The sequence below is a fragment of the Malaclemys terrapin genome, chromosome 22 (assembly GCF_027887155.1).
Source record: "Malaclemys terrapin pileata isolate rMalTer1 chromosome 22, rMalTer1.hap1, whole genome shotgun sequence".
Classification (NCBI taxonomy): domain Eukaryota; kingdom Metazoa; phylum Chordata; order Testudines; family Emydidae; genus Malaclemys; species Malaclemys terrapin.
In genome coordinates this window covers 4,236,572-4,254,391 of record NC_071526.1, presented here as the reverse complement: position 1 = coordinate 4,254,391, position 17,820 = coordinate 4,236,572, and the positions used below count along the sequence as shown (strand labels likewise).

The following is a 17,820-nucleotide window of genomic DNA, read 5'->3' as shown; positions in this document are numbered from 1 at the left end:
GGAGATGTTAGGGCACTCACCTGGGATCTGGGAGATGTGAATCAGGCAGAGCGGGGACTTGAGCCATGGTCTTGCGCGTCCCATTAAATGCTCTGACCACTGGGCTCTAGAGTCAGCCTCGCGCTCTTGGATCAATGAATATTTAATAATTTATACAAAATGGTACAGCTCCAACAGGAGAGAGTTGTTATACCAATAGAATAAAAACCAGCAGGATCTTATTGAGAGGGATAAGGCAAAGATGCCACATTTATTGTAAATATAATACTAAAGCAAAAGATAAAAGTAAACAACGTTGTTTGACTACTTATTCCTATCACTACTTATTCCTTATACACACACACATATATCCATAGATATACATATATATACACACACATATATTCATTCACACAATCATTCATTCAAGTTCTGTATAGGTGTTCTAGTTACCAGCCTAGAAGTTGCTCATGCCAAGTTACTGGCCAGGTATCTTGATCATGAGGATGGAGCCGAGTCTGTGTCAGATGCACCTGATGCTCCTGGAGGTTGGCAGCAGAACCAGAGACTCAAAATCCTCAGTCTTGAGAGTCCATTCTTATAGGAATTAATTCCTATGTTCGTCTATGGGAGCTGTTTCATCCTGCTGTTGCTGACTCAATCAGCGGATGGCACATTCCTGGGCACATTCCTGGTGGCTCCACACTGTCCAAAGTTTGTGTTTCTCATCCTTCCAGGTGATGGCATGGATCCCAGTTTATCCTCGGGGGTTCTGGTGGTCCACTTTACACATTCTTCGGCCGATGGATACTCCCTTTCTAGGCTGGCACCTTCCTAACCATTCATGTACATCAAGCATACATTCCATATCTTAACCATATTTTAATTTACTGGCTCCACCACTTTTGGGGTGTGTGCTAATTCATTTGAGACTCCCGGCCTTTTAATCACAGAGGGTGGGGTCTGTTCCTAGAAGCCATTGCTGTTACAATGAAGTGAAAGTCACTTAATGGCTTATAGCGTTTGTTTACATTGTTTCAATTACTTCAAGAACAAAGTCAAACTTGTTTGTAAGTTTTACATAGTAATAAAGTATCTTTCACAGGACAGATACAATCAATGGTTTCTACAGACAGTAGCTTACAAGTTTACTTCGTGAAACTGTTGGATTTTAAAGTGTGTGGGACAAATTATGGAGGGGTCACTGTCACTTGGGGGAATCACTATTAGTACCTTCTTTAATATCCCTACAGAGTGACTCTGTAGCCTAGTGGTTAGGGCGCTCAACCAGGGTGTGCTTTGTGTGGTAGCTACACTGGTGCAAAAATCCCATCCCATTGTCTTTGAAAAAGAATGGGGGAGAAGTGAATCAAGATATAGAAGGGGAAGTGAAAGCGAATAATAGTACATAGCACTCATTATAATAAAAAGAAGAACAGGAGTACTTGTGGCACCTTAGAGACTAACAAATTTATTAGAGCATAAGCTTTCGTGGACTACAGCCCACTTCTGCGGATACAGACTAACACGGCTGTTACTCTGAAACCACTCATTATAATGATTTTCATCCATAGATCTCAAAGCGCCTTACAAAGGAGGGTCAGTATCTCCATTACACAGATGATGAAACTGCCACTAAGAGGGAAAGTGACTTAGTCAAGGTCACATATGAGAGAGAGGGAGCTGGGAAGATAACCCAGGTCACCTGACTTTTACCCTGGTGTCCTCTTCACTGGACTGCTGCCCAGGAGGAGAGAAAAGGGAAAGCAGGAAAGAAAACAAGACACACACCGGGGGTTTGGGGAGGATAGAAATGTTTCCAGGTTATATTTTCAATCCCTGGTAGCGTGGTGGCCTGGCTGTTTCTAGCGCACAAGCCTGACAGTGATGCCAGCTGTAGCAGGGAGAGGCTGAGATAGATTTTTAGTTGTTTTCTTTTTAGACAGTTGAGAGGTACAAAGTGCAAAGTATTAATATGTATCAATGGGTGGCTGGTCACACGTTCCTTTGCACACACTAAGGGAGAGCTGGGTGAAGTTATTAGTAGGCATCGTCTCCAGAGTAAGTCAGACAGCGGGCTGCAGTCTTGGTGTCTGAGGCCCCCATCTCCTCGCCATATCCCACAGGGGTTAAGGCAATTGAGGATATTTATAAACTGCTGTGACCGGTAATTAAAAAGAAAATAAATTGCAGTTTTCACACCTTAATGGAAGTCCACTGTTATGACGAGTATGTCACTGGGCTAAGCAGACTCTATTCAGTCCAGAATGGAGCCAAGGTATCTGTCTGGTAGAACATTTATTTCTTAGTGCTTTATATGAGGCACTGCTATGTGATGTGCATTGGCAATGGGGGGCCAGTACTCTTGGATTTGGTTCCTTCCCGAGGTTGGCAGTATGATCAGATGGTTAGAGCAAGGGACTGGGAGTCAGAACTCCTTGGTTCTCTTCCTTTTCTGCCCCTGATTTGGTGGGTAATCTTTGGCAAATCATTTATCTGTTCACCATTGTCTCAGTTCAGTCCCTTGTACAGCCAGTCTAATAATGCCCAGGTCCTAGCTGCACTATGACGCTAAATTATTTAGTATTTGTAAAACTGCTTTCAGAGCATCAGATGGGAGGTGCCAGATTCCCATAAACTATTATTTACTGTACTATTATTGGTACTGCGCAGTTTCACTTAGGGCCCTTTAAAAATGTCTGCACAAGTTCAATTGATATTAAAAACATTTGGAAGTTGATTCGCGAGACACTTGCTCACCGTACAGCACTATAAGAAAACATGCAGCCTTGCTGCTGAAGCATTGGATGGTTTTAGCATGCAGTCTCATTTCATATTATACACTGCACTCATGCAGAACTCTTAAGCCCATGTGCAGACTCAGACATCTGTGCCTATCACTGCGATTGTAATTTTTGTCAGGCTCTCCCACACATTGGTGATTGTTGGGTCTTAATCACCTCGATAGAAAGACAGACCATTACGCACATAAGCAGAACATATACAGATCTTTAAAACCACTGGGAAAATATATTTTTTTCCCACATAATTCTCTCCTGCACGTAGTGTGATCCTGAGATTCAAAGGGAAAACAAAACATGGAGAAGGTTGGAGCATTAATTGTAGGTAATACAATTTATTTGGGAATGCAGGGCATTGGATTAAAATTGGATCTTGAGCCTTCCAGAAGCTGCAGTTCCTATACTAGAGGGGGAAATATAAATTTCAGATTACACATACTATATTCGATACACTTTTCTCTGCTTATAACGGACACTTTGCTTGCAGTGAGCTTTTTCTGGCCTTTTATAAACACTTCTAGCTCTCTAAGGACAGAGGCATTGTGGGACGGAATGTTGGCAGGTTATAGAAATTTGATTGCCTACTAAATAATTCTCAAGAAGGTGGGTAGACTTCATTTAGTGAAAGGGACAATGAAGTCCTATGGAATTTAATAGAAAATGGTAACTTTTCCAATGTTTGTGACATAGGCAGGTTCAAAAAACCTATAAAAAGGATCTCATTCTCTAGTAAATCCTATGTATTGTTAAAGTTATTTTTATAGAACTCTGTAAAGTGTTTGTGTTTTTATAGACCCCTCTTGGTTTCATCCCTGTTAAATTCACTAAGGCTTGTCCTTAAGAGACAGTTGAAAGCCTCAAAATTCAACAGGTTTTTCTTTGTCCCGAATTAGCTGTTATTCTTTCTGTGCAGTTTTTTCCTTCAGAACAAATGCTTTAGTTTTTTTATTTTAAACAAGTGTGAAAAATCCCAATGCTTATGTTCAGCCCTATAGTACAAGTATGTTTGTAAGGGATCTCATGTGTACTGTGCTTGTATGTGTGTGCACAGTGGAAGAAAAACATTACTAAGGGGTCAGATTTCAATTTCCAGTAAGTTATTTAATCATGTTTTATTTTCAGTGGGATGGATAGTGGAGAAAATGACTTGAAGAATTATGAAGAAACCTTAAGATGTCCATTTTCATTAAACCCTTGTAGTAAGAATTGGCTTTGTCGTTCTTCCTTCACACATACAAAAGCAAAATGAGTTGAAATGGCCAAGGAGAATGACCATTCCGTGTGTCTTTTCAGAAAGGTCTGGGAAGGAGCATAGTGCAGTCAAGGGAGCATAAGACCTGGGCTCAAAAATGCTGGGTTCTGTTTTTGGTTCTGGCACAGTGACATTTAGACTCTCTGCCTCAGTTTTCCCATCTGTAAAAACCAGGATAAGGTTACTTGCCCACCTCACCGGTCTCTTGTGAGAATTAATTAACCTTTATAAAGAGCTTAGAAACCCTCAAACAAAAGGTGCTGTATGAGGGCAGAGTCTTAGGGTTGTCTTTAATTTCTACCACAGATTCTCACTGTGCCTCCTTCTTTCTCTCATTTGCATGCACCCTGTCCCCCCTAGATGCTTTCACCCACATTTCTCTCCTCGGGGCTTCTCCCCTTCTGGAGATTCTGGACATTGGTTAGAACAGACGGAAGTTCGGATTTATGCAACAATAGTGTAGCTGTTCTAACTAGCGTATACGGGGGAGCGAAGCCAGCTGATGTGACACTGCCTGGCAGGTTTAGTATGCAGTGACAGCATAGCCGGGGCTGTCTGAAGGCACTTTCATTGACACTGCACAATGGCAGCTGTCAGAGGCTTCCTCTTGCTGCTGTTATTCCTGGAACCATATTGTCTTTTCCTTAGATCTGCATTAAATGAAGCTGAGCAGCCATTTGAAGACTGTTTTCCTGGGTACATTTTCGTGACGGGGTGCACATTGTCTAGTAAAATTTAGCCCACTTTGTCCTAAATAATCGCCAGGTTATAAACACCCCTTAGAATGCTGAGGAGGAATTCACTGCAGTGAGCCAGTGAAGCAACCCTCTGGCCTTCCGGCCCCGTTTGAAAAGACTGGATCTTCCCCAGCTCCTGAACTTTTGCAGAACCTCCCTTCTTACTGACTGCAACTGAACCTCTGGAGCCAATCCCGTCCTTGTCCTGGCTCTCCTCCCGACAGCCATCAGCTTACTCCAGCTTCCCATCGCCGATTAGCCCAGGAGATGTGCTTGCATAGCTTCATTGGGAGCTGTGTGCGTGCATCTTCTGAGACGCTACAGTCAGCAGCTAAGGTCCATGTGGTCTCACCCTTGCTGCTGTTTTCCCCTAGGCTTCTTCCTACTCCTTTTTCTCAACCTTGAGAGTGACTGCCGACTCTCTCCCCCTACTGCCCCTTCCTGGTCTCCCTGGCTTTATACAAGCCCCTCTTCTTCCTGTCCAGCTGGGCTTCAGGTCAATTAGGGCTGTATATCCAGCCTACACCTCACCCTGGTGCAGCCCATCTTGTCAAGCAGCCCATTTTCACCCCCTAAGGAGTGGAGTGGGGTGAACGTCCCATCACAGGAGTGCATACTAGAGATTAGTTTCAGCATCTGAGAGGCAGTCAGCACTGTCTTCAGCAAGAGATTCACCACAGCTTGTCTACCAGCTGCAGGAATCTGTCACTGATCCCTTTGATAGTGCCCCCTAGGACCGGGAGTCCACAACCACCCAGTTCCCTGGTCTTGGCCACCTGACATCGGTTTGTTTCAAAGGTTCCCTCCCCTGCCTTTGTGGTTGGAAATAAATCGGTTTAAATGTACATAAAAAGCCTGGCTCTATGTGACACCGTCATTCTGTGGGCATTATTTCAGAGCAAACGCTACTGACCCCCACTGATTGAACAGTGACCCCACAATACCAGAACGTGAAGGATGAGAACTAAAAGTAGGGCTTGGTGAATGGGTTTAGTCTAATTCAGTACTCACGCTGGAAGCTTCACAAGTTCAACTGTAACTGGAATGTTCTTAGGTTCATGTCCCACGTGGAGAGCATGCAGGGACTGGGGCAGGGAGAACAAAATCCCATGCAAGAATGGGGTGAAAAATGGAGCCGGGAGATGGGAGTGTGGAAACAGCAGAGTGGAGAAAAAAAGCCTACTGCACATTGGTGAAGAAAGGTAGCTGGAAGGTGTGTGAGTGACTGAAGTACCTGGGGTGGATGTGTTGGTTGTGTGTGTATGTCTGAGAGTATGGTCACTTAACGTGTATTATTTTCTGATCCAAAGGAAACCTGGGTAGCTACATTTGACTTCTCTCTTGCTTCTTCCCCACAGGCTCCCTTTCAAAGATCACCATCTTAATACCTGAGTATTACTGCAACTTCAAAGAAATGATTCAGTAGCTGCAGCTCACCAGGTAAGAGACTTGGAGGTTATTTGGATGGCTAGTTGTCTTACATGAGTTGGTGGCTGTCCATAGTGATAGCTCTGTTTTGGGGAGTATCACTACAGATCCGCTCTAATGGCTTGGAAAGACTGTCCGGAGAGCGGAGTCTACAAAACCTTCAAGAGGATGCAGCCATTCTGGGGCCAAGCTGCAGGGCTTCTGGTCAGCCCATCTTTGTCTCCACGCTAGCTTTAATTTCCAGCCATTGGATCGTGTTATACCCTTCTTGGCTAGAGTAAAGACCACTGTAGTGTCCGATATCATCTTCCAGTAGAGATACTTAAACTGTGAGATAAGCATGGGATCCCTATAGGAGCTGAAGTTTTTCTAAGAATTTCTGAAAGTTTTCAAATTAAAAATGGAAAAGGTGCAAGCGACCTTAGCTGCCATCTCTCAGAGAGGCTCCCTGTGCACAGAAGCCTGCAAAGTCTATCTACATGTGCTCCTCAGACCTTCCCACAGATGGTTCCTCTGTTTCACTTATGATAAAAAACCCTGCCCTTTAGTTTGCTCACAGCTCCAGGGGGTATTTACCCACGTTCTTGTGGTACTGGTAGCAGCCATGATATAACTAGGAATACACAGAGTGTATCCATTCTTCCCTGGAGAGACTGTACAAAACAAAGGGCTAGATTGCAGCTTTACACCCATGTGCCTGCACGGGGAGCAGTGTGGAGACCACCCGTTCCTGGCGGAGCACTGGAAGGATTGTGCCTTGGGCACTGCTTTTTGGGCAAGGCAGAAAACCATCTTCTCAATCCATGAGAACAGCACAGATTGCTTCTCCTTCTGCACTGCCCCTGCTGCAGGAGTTGGGGAGTAGATGGCAAAGGCAGGGCCTTGGCTCCATCTCTTGCAAGCCTCTTCTTTTCCAAGTCCTCTTTCAGAGTTCGCAGGGGCTGCTGTGGTGAGCAGTCCCCGCACAGCCATGCAATGGGTACAACTGCCAAGGTTTGTGCCGCTCCACATGTGATGTTGCATGCAAGTTATAGAATGAGCAAGTTTGTACATTTGCTAATTTATTTCCATAGGACCATAAACCTCAATCTGTGGTCAACACACCCTGCCCTGAGCAGTGGGGGGTGGCATTTGGAGCTGCACAGAACTTGTCATCTCTGGGCTGCTCAGTTGGATGGCAGGATGAATGGTGAAGGGTATTGGGGGTATAGGTGGGTGGGTGCTGCACAGTGCTAGGCTCTCGAGCTAGGAGATGGGGTGAGTCTTGGAAAGCGTCTAGGTAGATGGGTTGGTGCTGACTGGACTGTGGGGAGGCTGGACAAAGTGTAGAGGTGCGTGGAAGCTGAGAGCTTTGTGGGGATGGGAGCTCATTGTCTGGTGGGTAAGCTGGGAGCTGAGGGAGTTTCTGGGGGGCTAAGGGGGCTGATCTGGGTGTTTCTCTGGGGGCTGGGGTTAAACTGGGGACTGAGGGGAATCTGGCTGGGAGTCTGGGGGCAGAAGCCTGGGGTTGGGGCTGTCTGACTGGGAGGGTGCTGGAGCCTGCAGCCAGTACTGGGCCTCTCCCCTGACCCACTGGCTGCTGCCTTCCCCTCTGTAATCCGGAAGGGGGAGCAGTGCCAGAGAGAAAAAGGAGCTCCCGGCAGAGCAGGTCCCGCAGCAACTTCTAATGATGTGCTGCCGCAACGGGCACTCGGCAGCCCTCTTTTTGGGGCGAGCTTATTGCCCCTCCATTGCCATGCTAGAGTGATGACCTGGGTCAGTCTTCATTTCTTTAGTGCATTGGGCAGGTGCCCAGGTTCACCCCCCTCTTAAATTGTTTATAGAGAGAACAGGGTCTGAGGGAACCTTCTATCACAATGGTCTAATCTTGAGCCATACATTGTGCCACAAGACGTGTCATCAATGGGAGACAGAATTTTCTCTAGCTGTTGTAAAGTTGGTTTCTAGATTGTTTTACTGAGTTCTGAAAGTCACCAGCCAGCACCCAGAGCTAAGAAGTTTCTTCTCCTTGCAGTGCAGCAAGGATGGCTGAAGGCCCATGCTTAGAATCAGTGTTTGTGGAGCAAGAACGACCCTTTTTCTCTACCTCTAAGCAGAGAGACTGGCATTTTCTTAAGTGAAGGGAAGGTAGTGGGGTGTAGTGGTAAGAGCAAAGGACTCGGCAACAAAGGTCTCTTTTTGACTCTGCAACTGATTCATTGACTTTGAGCAAGTCATGTCACCACTCCGTGCCTCAGTTTCCCCACCTGTAAAATAGGGGCAATAATTGCCTAACTCCCAGAGGGATTGTGACAATGAATTAATGTTTATAAAGCTCTTGCAGGTCATCACTTGAAAGGCATTGTAGAGCCAAGCCACAATCACCTTTGATGATAGCATGAGCTCCAGGGTGGGTTTTGTGCTGTTAGGTCTCTAATGGATTTGAATCACTTGGCTCATATGAGAGAGATGAACAGAATCCTTGCATGTAAAACGCTCTTTATTGCCCCCCCCCTCCCCCCGGGAACACTGGGCTTTAACTGCAGAGTCGTTTGTCCCTTGGCAATTTACTGGTGTCCTTGGAGTCAGGATATTTTGTAGAACCACAACTTGAGTCTCTTGTCATTGTTAAAAGGAGATGACACTGAGTGGGCAGTGAGGCTGCATTTCCTACTTGAGTGCATGAGCGGGAAAGCCATTTCGGAGGTGAAGGTTGTGGGAGGAGGAGACACAGCTTGTGTGTGGCTGCCGCTGCAGCAGAGGAAGTGAAAGCAGCAGCCTTTCTTGGAGAGAAGCCGTTGGCCTGGAAATAATGTGACTGTGGTCAGAGCAAGACTGATGTTTTCCCAAAGAGCCCGGCAGCCTCACACGGTGCTGTTAGTGACTGAGGCACAAAGTCCCTTTGTCTGGTCAGTGAACATTAATTGAAGGGGACAGATTTGTCACCCTGAAAGCTGCAGGTGCATTCCTCTAGCGTGAGCCCAGGGCAGGCGTCCTCAGTCGACACCCTCTTGCTCCAGCAGAGCTTGTAACTCCTCGTATCAGTGACCTTTAATTTAACAAGTGGCTAAGACAAGTGTTCTGAATCCCGACCAGGCTGCAGGAAGTCAGTTCGCAGAGGTGACCGGATAATGCATTCCCCTGCTGCTCTGTCCAGCCACTCTGTCTATCCAGCCACCTCTTTTTCTGCAGTCAGGCTTGTGGTTTTGGTGCTGGGCCGGCCAGGAGCCGAGTAAAGACTTGGCAACTGGGGAAAGAAATAAAGGGATCTGAATAAACTTTAAAGTGTTTGTAAACAATTGCACTTCATCAGGTTCGCTGGCCTGCATGCTGACAGCAGACAAAACTTAGGAGAGGTCTCTGACCTCAAAATCTCCCTCCCTCACTCACACACACACGAACGACAGCCAACTGTATGTAGCAGAGAGTATGCCTTATTTCACAGAAGCTCCATCTGTCTGTCTCTGTCCATTCACTTTGTACTCTGCTCATCACTATGGCAGCTGAGCACTTCAGTGTAATCTTCTCTTCAGGCTAGCAGCACTGAGAACGGCGGGTGGGGGGGAGCTAAGAGGAACAGGAGGCATTCTGTTAGTTCGGCTCTGTTTTGGGGGGTTGATGTGCTGCCTGGGGGACCAGCACCACGTCACGCTCAATAGAAAGCAGATCCTGGAAAAGGTGGGAATGGACAACAACAACAAAAGCCACTCTTGGTTAAAATCAATCTGGGTGATTCTGTTCCCTTGGAATAAAAAGAAAAGGGGCGACCTCTTCTTGTGATGGGAGACTCGGGTGGCTAAACCTAAGCAGCAACAAAAGGGGAAGACAGAGCTAGAGGACAAGGGAGAAGGGAAGGGATGAGGGAGAAGACCCTCCTCCCTATCAACACCAGAGTCCTTGGCTGTTTCTGTTTAAGCTGGGGGTAAATGTCCTAGCAGAGCTGGGGGAGAAGCAGGTGTGGATGATGGTGTAGTAGTGGTAGAGGTCAACAGCAGCTGAGACATGGGGAAGTGCTGCAGTTAACAGCAGGGACACAAGCAGGGGAGGTGGGGGCGGAAGCAGGAGAGGCAGATGCTGAAATTGTGCAAGCAAATGTACTGCAAAGAGCAGCCCTGCATTGGCAGGGGATGGAGTAGATGGCAGCCAATAGCTCCGTCCCATCTATCATTGTGTGACAGGCAGATGCTGAAGTCTTGGCAAAATGTGCACGGGAAGCTGTAAGAGCTGCTCCTCCCCTACCTCCCACTAATCACGTTCAGCAGGAGCAGCAGCAAATCTCCCTTCCTCAGCACCACAAGCAACCGCTCCGGTGCTGCCTGGATAGCTTAGGAGTCCTCACTGTCTGCTGCAAACTGCAGGAAGTCTGAAACACACCTCGCTAAGGAAATTGATCTTGGGATCATGCCTGGACAGAGGGGCATCACTAGTCCGCTTCAGAGGGCATGAACTGTGCACTGACGTGGTTTATGCCAGGCATGCCAAATCCGTGAAAAAAACCCCAGAAATTGGGCTTGTTTTTGGCTTAAGTGGCTTGTGAGTTGCTGGATGGCTAGTTTTTGGCTTGTTGCTAGTTGCTTGTTTGGCTTGTAGCATGTTGCAGCTTTTTTTTTATTGGTTCCCAGCAAGGGGAGGCAATCGGGCAAACAGGGGCAAGGAAGGGAGAGAGTCAGGGGTGCACAGCTGGCCCACCACAGTGCCACGCTGCACACCCAGGGGGATCTAGTCACACAGAGTGTTGGGATTTTTAGGCATTGGCTTGTTTTGAACTGGGATTAGCTGGATTTTTGGCGTATGGTGAAAGTCGGGGGGCTTATTTACCACGTGAAAGTTGGCAAGTGTGGTTTATACCCCGGAAACACACTGCATAAATCTGGCTGTTAAAGCAAGTTACCAAGGGAAATTACACAATTGCACCAACTCAAACATCTGACCTGAAAGCCCCCAGTAGCCTGGCTAACAGGGTGGGTGGCAAGCACAGCTTCTCCTCCAACCCTGACTGCTCCTTACTCAGCAGATCTGCCCCCGCGCGCCTCTGACAAAAATACATTTTTTATGCTTTTCTTCCCGTTAGCCTGGCAGAGCCAACATAGCTCTGGGACAGGAAGCTGGAGTCTGTCCTCCCTTGTGTATCAACAGAAGCCTTTAAGTTTGAATCAGTGACATCTGCGCTAACCCAACAAAGAGCCTGGAGTATCACAGGTGTCATTGTGGGCAGAATTTGACCCTGCAGACCCTTTACTATTGATGATAATATGCAAGAAGGAAAGAACTTAGCCTGACTCTCAGATCCCAGGGGAATTCGTGGTACTGGCAGATTTAAAAACGCAACTTTTTCTTTTTTACTTGTAATCTGGACACATTTGAGTTGAAGGCATGGGGCCATGCAATGACATTTTTACAGTCCCTTTTCAGAACGGAAACAAATTTAAAACTGTTCTTTTTAAAAATCTCCCTGACGTCTAGCCCTGCTCTGATCACTAGATCCTGCCTCACTGTGATGTCCCAGCATGCACTGTGTATCCCACCATGGGAAAATGGAACCAGCCATGTGAGGAAGTTGGTGAAGTCCTGTTTGAACGTATATAGAGAGTAGTTTTACAAATATTTTATAATGATTTTCCATTTCAAAGGGCAGAATATAGCAACCTCTTCTTCAAACTGTGCACTTACACCTGATAAACTGCTCCTGCCGATTGGTTCAGTGGCAGTCCATGATGGCTGTAATGTCACCAGTGCGCTGCGTGCTCGGCCGACACATCAGATCAGGAATCAGCAGCAGGAGCAGAAATGGACCTTAGGGAACCGCAAACCTGCTTGTTATGGGCATTCGGCACATACAGTGAACGTGGCATGAACTGGGGGATTTACCTTCCAATAGCCAAAGTGCGAAGGCAAAACTGACCGGCGGTGCAGAGGCTCCTACTGCAGCAATAGAAAGGAAAGGGCCAGATTGACTTGGGTGTAACACAGCCCAGCGATGGTGATCCTAGCTCTGTGGGGGCTTGAAGAGAGACTGGTGCAGAAGGAAGCTGTAGGCTATTGCTCTGCAAAGCTGTCATGCTTCAGAGCCTTCAGCCTGGGTTTCCTTGGGGAGAGGAGAGGGTGTGGATAGCAGCTTTGCAAGCTGCTGTTCTGTTACAAAACAAAGTCTCTGAGAAATCTGAAAATCACATCTCTACCAGGGCACAAGCCGTGCATCGTCCGGACTGAAAGAGGAGTGAGCTAGCTCAGCTCCCACGGGTGCTCAGGGAAAGACCTATCGGAGGAGCTCCTTTACAGAATGCCCTGGGGAAGGTTGGGCAGCATCCTCAGGGACAATGTGAGTGGGCTGAACCCTGTGCTGGGGAGTTTGGCTTTCTTATTTTACTCATTATAAGCAGTGTCACAGACTCATGGGATCTGTGCACTCTCAGCTCCACAGGGTCCTTGGGAGGAACCCCTTTCAGGGGGACATCCCTCCTCAGGAGTCCCACTCTCTCTTGGGGGTTAAGCCCTGGGCTCTGCCGCCTCCTGGAACCACACCTCTCTGAGCCTCCAGTATGCCTGTCTCAATCCGTGAGCCCCTCAGACAGACCACTTGTTCTGGATCCCCAGGGCCTCCACACCCAGAGGAAGCAGTGCCACTCCGATCTCTGACTGCAGGGACTCTCAGCCAGCATCAAAGAGAAGGGTCTGTTGAATGATTTAGCTGGGAATTGGTCCTGCTTTGAGCAGGAGTTTGGACTAGATGACCTCTTGAGGTCCCTTCCAACTCTGATATTCTATGATTCTATGATTCTAATGTCTGAACCCAACATAGGCAATTCTCAGGGCCCTCAAGCCTAGAAAGTCTCAGCACCGTCCACCTGGGTCTGTCCCAGTCCAAGTAGGCCCAGGCCCTCTTTGTTCCTAGTCCTGCCGTGACCTCCATCCAGCCAACCACCCCATCAGCTTCCCAACAGCCCCTCCTCCATCCTTTGTCTTCTTTTCTGGGCAAACAGATCACTTGGGCCCTCTCTATTCTGTCCTTTGTTCCCTCACTGACTGAAACCAGCTGTCCAGATCACCACAGCCCTCTCTCTTCAGCCCTTTGTCCTCTCACTGGCCAAAACTGACTGGCTTCCAAGATGGGGTGGACCTCCTGGTCACCGACTGCTAAATTTCACCCTATCTGGGTCGTTATCCAGGATCCCAGCTGCTAGGCAAGATCACACCTGGCCCTGTGCAACAACACCTCTCCCATCACCCCGTTAAACATGCAGCACATAGGGGAAATTGACGCACACGCAGCTCTCATACAAAGCATCAAGAAAATTCCCTACTTTCCCACAAACACTGATCCTTGAGGAAAAGATCTTACTGACTGAGACTTTTTTCCTGCTAATTCATTCCACTGTCTTACAAACTCCCTTGCCAATTCCCTTATGCTGGTCCAAGAGAACAGGGCTAGAACCCGTGTGTTTAGTGCAGTAAATCTGGATCACTGAAATATCTCAGTGTAAAATCTGAGAAGATCTACAGTTTAAGCATTCCTAGTACTTGATGTTGCAGCCTACTGATTGGGTGGGGGCAGAGAACCCCTAAATCCAGACTTGTGTAGTCTGAGATACAAAAACTAAATATATAGGTGAAAAAATTCCCCTCCCACTGAGTGTCAGGGTCCTTGGCCTGTGTGCTCAGTGGTGACCCCTCCGTTTCCATGGCAGTACTTTGGGAAACATCAGACATCCAAGCCAGGTTGAGATCACACCCAGAATATAAACAGATTATATCTGTAGATGCCTCTGGTGGGGTGGGGGCAAGGAAATTAGAGAGGGAAGAATTAAAATGCCTTGAAACTAAACTTGCTTTCCTTGCAGTGGGCTTGGTTTTAGAACATTTTTAATCTCTCCTGGGGTCTGTAGCCCTGCCTGCTTGTAGAATAAATGCAGCCAATCTCTGAACCCTTCTGTGAGTAACAGTGTAACTGTTGAAATTGGCGCCTGGCCTGCGATGAGAGCTAATTAATTAATTCAAGACATGCTGGGATTAAACTTTATTAAACCTTGGACTCCAAGTAGAGGAGATGAAATGTAAGCAAAGGTTGGGAAAGGGAAGGAGGGGCTTGTATGCTGACTGGCTGCTAGCATTGCTGCTTTGTTATTATTGGTTAACTACTGGTGGTGTTCTCAGCCCCAGACAAGACACAAAGGAAACCACAGCCCTTGCTCACAAGGATTTAAACAAGTGGAAGTAGAACCCTGGGCTCCAGCCTTCTCCTAGCTTCAACGAGGGGGGTTGGCAGCTGCCTTTGTCTCCCGGCCACACTAGATTTTTCTGTGGGGGACACCGGGCCCTTCACCCTTTCCTCCCAGCCTGTTGTCTCGTGGTTTCTTACACTATCCAGCTGAGGGGTTTGCTGAGTTTCACGTTCCTGACCTCCCGGAGCCTCCTGTCTCTTGGGTCCTGCACAAGGCAATGGGCAGAGCACCCATAGCCAGAAGCTCCTATGCCTCATGCGGGAGCAAAGAAGGAATCTCCCTTGTTGTTTGTATGGCTCTGCGTAGTATTGCTGTGTGCTGTTTAAATACATGTCACACTCCACCCCAGAGATGGCTGCCTTTTGGTGATAAGGCATTGTAACATGGTGCATTCACCTCATGCAAGTGCCCCCTGGTTGAGTGTGCCTGCTCTTTTTCCCTTGATTTCTCTGCTCACGGTGTCCTCGTTAGCTGCTTCACTCATCAGACGGGTCTTTGAGGACTCAGCCCTACAGCTGAGTCACACGCAGTCTGTGTGTGAAACAAAACGAGCCCCTTCTGGGGTATAGTGTCCAGGGAGGCCTATCTCAATGCCATCAGTAATGTCCTGTAGCTCTCCCCAGGCTCAGTCTTTTAACAGTCCATCAGGGCCCATCATGGTACCCTCTGTTGGGGTCTTACAAAGGTTCCTGCTCTGGAGTGGAGCAGCACCTCCTGGGCTTCCTCTCTGGAGACTCTTTACCTTCACTTGAGTCCTCAGTGACTCCAGCTGAGCCATTCTTGAACTCTGTTACGGATCCCAGCTGTCCAGCTCAGTCAGTCTCACTTTGGCCCCCTTCCAGGGGTGTATCAAAGTTCAACTTCCCTGGGCCTGTTTCAGTGCCCTTTCTCAGGGCCTAGCCACTTCCCCAGTATGGTTGGGGGCGACCCAGGCCCTTGTCTTCTATGAGTCCCGGCAGCCAGCCAGGAGCACCTTCCTTGTTCCCCCAGTCTCTGTCAAGGCCTGCCTTAGACCTTGCAGCTCCTGCAGCCAGCCAGGAGCACCTCTTGCTCCCCCAGTCCCTACCAGCAGACTGAACTCACTCTGGCCCTGCATCTCCTTTTATACGAGCCTCTTTCTTATTGGCTCTGTCCCACACAGCCACTCTAGGCAGCTTGGAGGACCCACTTCCACTGCTCTTTTCTGGGATGCGGTGTGGTAGGCCCATGAGGCCTCCAGCAGGGGGCCTCTGGACCTAATACACACTGTCACAGGCATATACTACCTATAAAGGGTTTGGGGTGTTTGGGAATGCAAATATAGGACATTAATTATTCACATAGTTGCACTTTGATTTTAGTAAAGCTTTTGATATTGTCCCCCCATTCTCATAAGCAAACTAGGGAAATATAGATGGAATTACTGTAAGGTAGGTGCACAACTGGTGGAAAGCCCATACTCAAATAATGGTTATCAATGTCAAACTGGGAGGACATACATAGTGGGTTACCACAGGGGTCAGTTCTGGGTCCGGTACCATTCAATATTTTCATTAATGACTTGGATGATGGAGCGGACACTATGCTTATAAAATTTGTGGTTGACACCAAGCTGGGAGGGGTTGCAAGCACTTTGGAAGACAAGATTAGAACTCCAAAAAAACTCTTGACAAATTAGAGAATTGAACTGAAATCAACAAGACAAAATTCAGTAAAATATACTTCACTTAGGAAGGAAAAATCAAATGCACAACTAAAAAACCGGAGATAACTGTCTAGGTGACAGTCTGCTGAAAAGGATATCGGGGTTATTATGGATCACAAATTTAATATGAGTTAGCAATATGATGCAATGGCAAAAAAAAAAGGCTCATATCTATTCGAAGGTGTACTAACAGGAGTATCATATGTAAGACATGGGAATTAATTGTCCCACTCTGCTCGGCACTGGTGAGGCCTCGGCTGGAGTTCTGTGTCCAATTCACATATTGGAGTGAGTCCAGAGGACAGCAACAAAAATGATAAAAGGTTTAGAAAACCTGATCTGTCAGGAAAGGTTTTAAAAAACTGGTCGTGTTCGGTCTGGAGAAAAGCAGACCGAGGCGAGACCTGATAACAGTCTCAAATATATTAAGGGTTGTTGTAAAGAGGAAGGTGAGCAATTGTTCTCTATGTCCACTGAAGGTAGGACAAGAAGTAATCATCTTAATCTGCAGCTAGGGAGATTTAGGTTAGAGATTAGGAAAAGCTTTCTAACTACAAGGGTAGTTAACCTCTGGAATAGCCTTCCAAGGGAGGTTGTAGAATCCCCATCGTTGGAGGTTTTTGAGAAAAGGTTGGACAAACACCTGTCAGGGTTGGTCTAGGTTTACTTGGTCCTGGCTCAGCGCAGGGGGCTGGACTGGACAACTTCTCGAGGTCCCTTCCAGCATCACATTTTTATGATCTATGGTTCTATGATCATGAAATTTTCTTGGCTCCCACAAGCAGTGTGGTCAGGAATGCGCGCACCAGAGTAAACTTACAATGCTGAGCACTGCAGGAACAGGTAGTCCTGTGGACAAGTAAACAATGGTATGTCATATGTATACAGAGCCATTAACTTTCTCTATAACTCTGCACAAACAGTGCAGCAAATAACACAGCCTTTTCAGTGATGCTGCTGTGTCTACAGAATTCGTAACACACATCAGGAACCATCTTTTTTTTTTCTGATGGTTTCAAAAGCATACTTACTGCTAATTTTAGCTTACCCTCTGACCTTGATGTCTTTGGGGTCTGGGTACAATGAATGCCTTATTCATAAAACTACAAACACTGTAAAAAAGAAGAGAGTAAAATGTGTCCCACCCTAAAAGGTTTCTGATCTCCAAACAGCTATAATTTTGGCTTGCTCCGAGAACAAGCTGAGGTAGTGTTCATTTTAACAGCCAGGAAAGGGCTGCTTGTTTATATTTGGGACCTTGTAGATTTGAGCAGTATATGCAGGTGGCACATTAAAATGTGTGGATGATTTCTTACCAGGATAAGGGTGTGTTTTTACTGGACTGCCTTTAACTTGGTGCCAGTGCTAAGTAAGTAACCACTGAGCTTTTTGTTGTAACGTTTTTGGAATTAAATGTGTAGCTTTGGAGTGTTGTTTTGAGATTAATCTCCATGCATCTTTCTACCCATTTCTGTCCAGAGCTCATAGTTTTATGAGCAGAATGGGATCGGCAGCTCTTGGCACCTTGAGGCTTTGCATTAGTTATCTTGGGTTCAATTCATCCAAGAGAAATCTAACCATACTACAGAGGTGTAAGACAGCATCTGCCAGCAGCTAGGTGGTAGTGGTGCAGGTTCACAATCATTCATTAGATGAATGCCTCCAGCCGTCAGATCTTGTGCTGCCAAATGACTGTCTGAAGAAGGCCATTCTTGCTTTCTCTACTGTTAGAGACTTGCTA

General features: G+C 46.9%; 1 protein-coding gene across 3 annotated transcripts in view; it reads left to right on the top strand.

Moving 5' to 3' along the window:
* HIVEP3 (HIVEP zinc finger 3) overlaps positions 1–17,820 on the top strand; it is a 432,975-nt gene that overhangs the window by 210,562 nt on the left and 204,593 nt on the right. For all 3 annotated transcript variants that reach the window (XM_054011998.1, XM_054012000.1, XM_054011997.1), the window contains exon 3: positions 6,128–6,209. The gene's annotated coding sequence lies outside the window, so the exon portion shown is untranslated. The remainder of the gene's footprint in view (positions 1–6,127; positions 6,210–17,820) is intronic.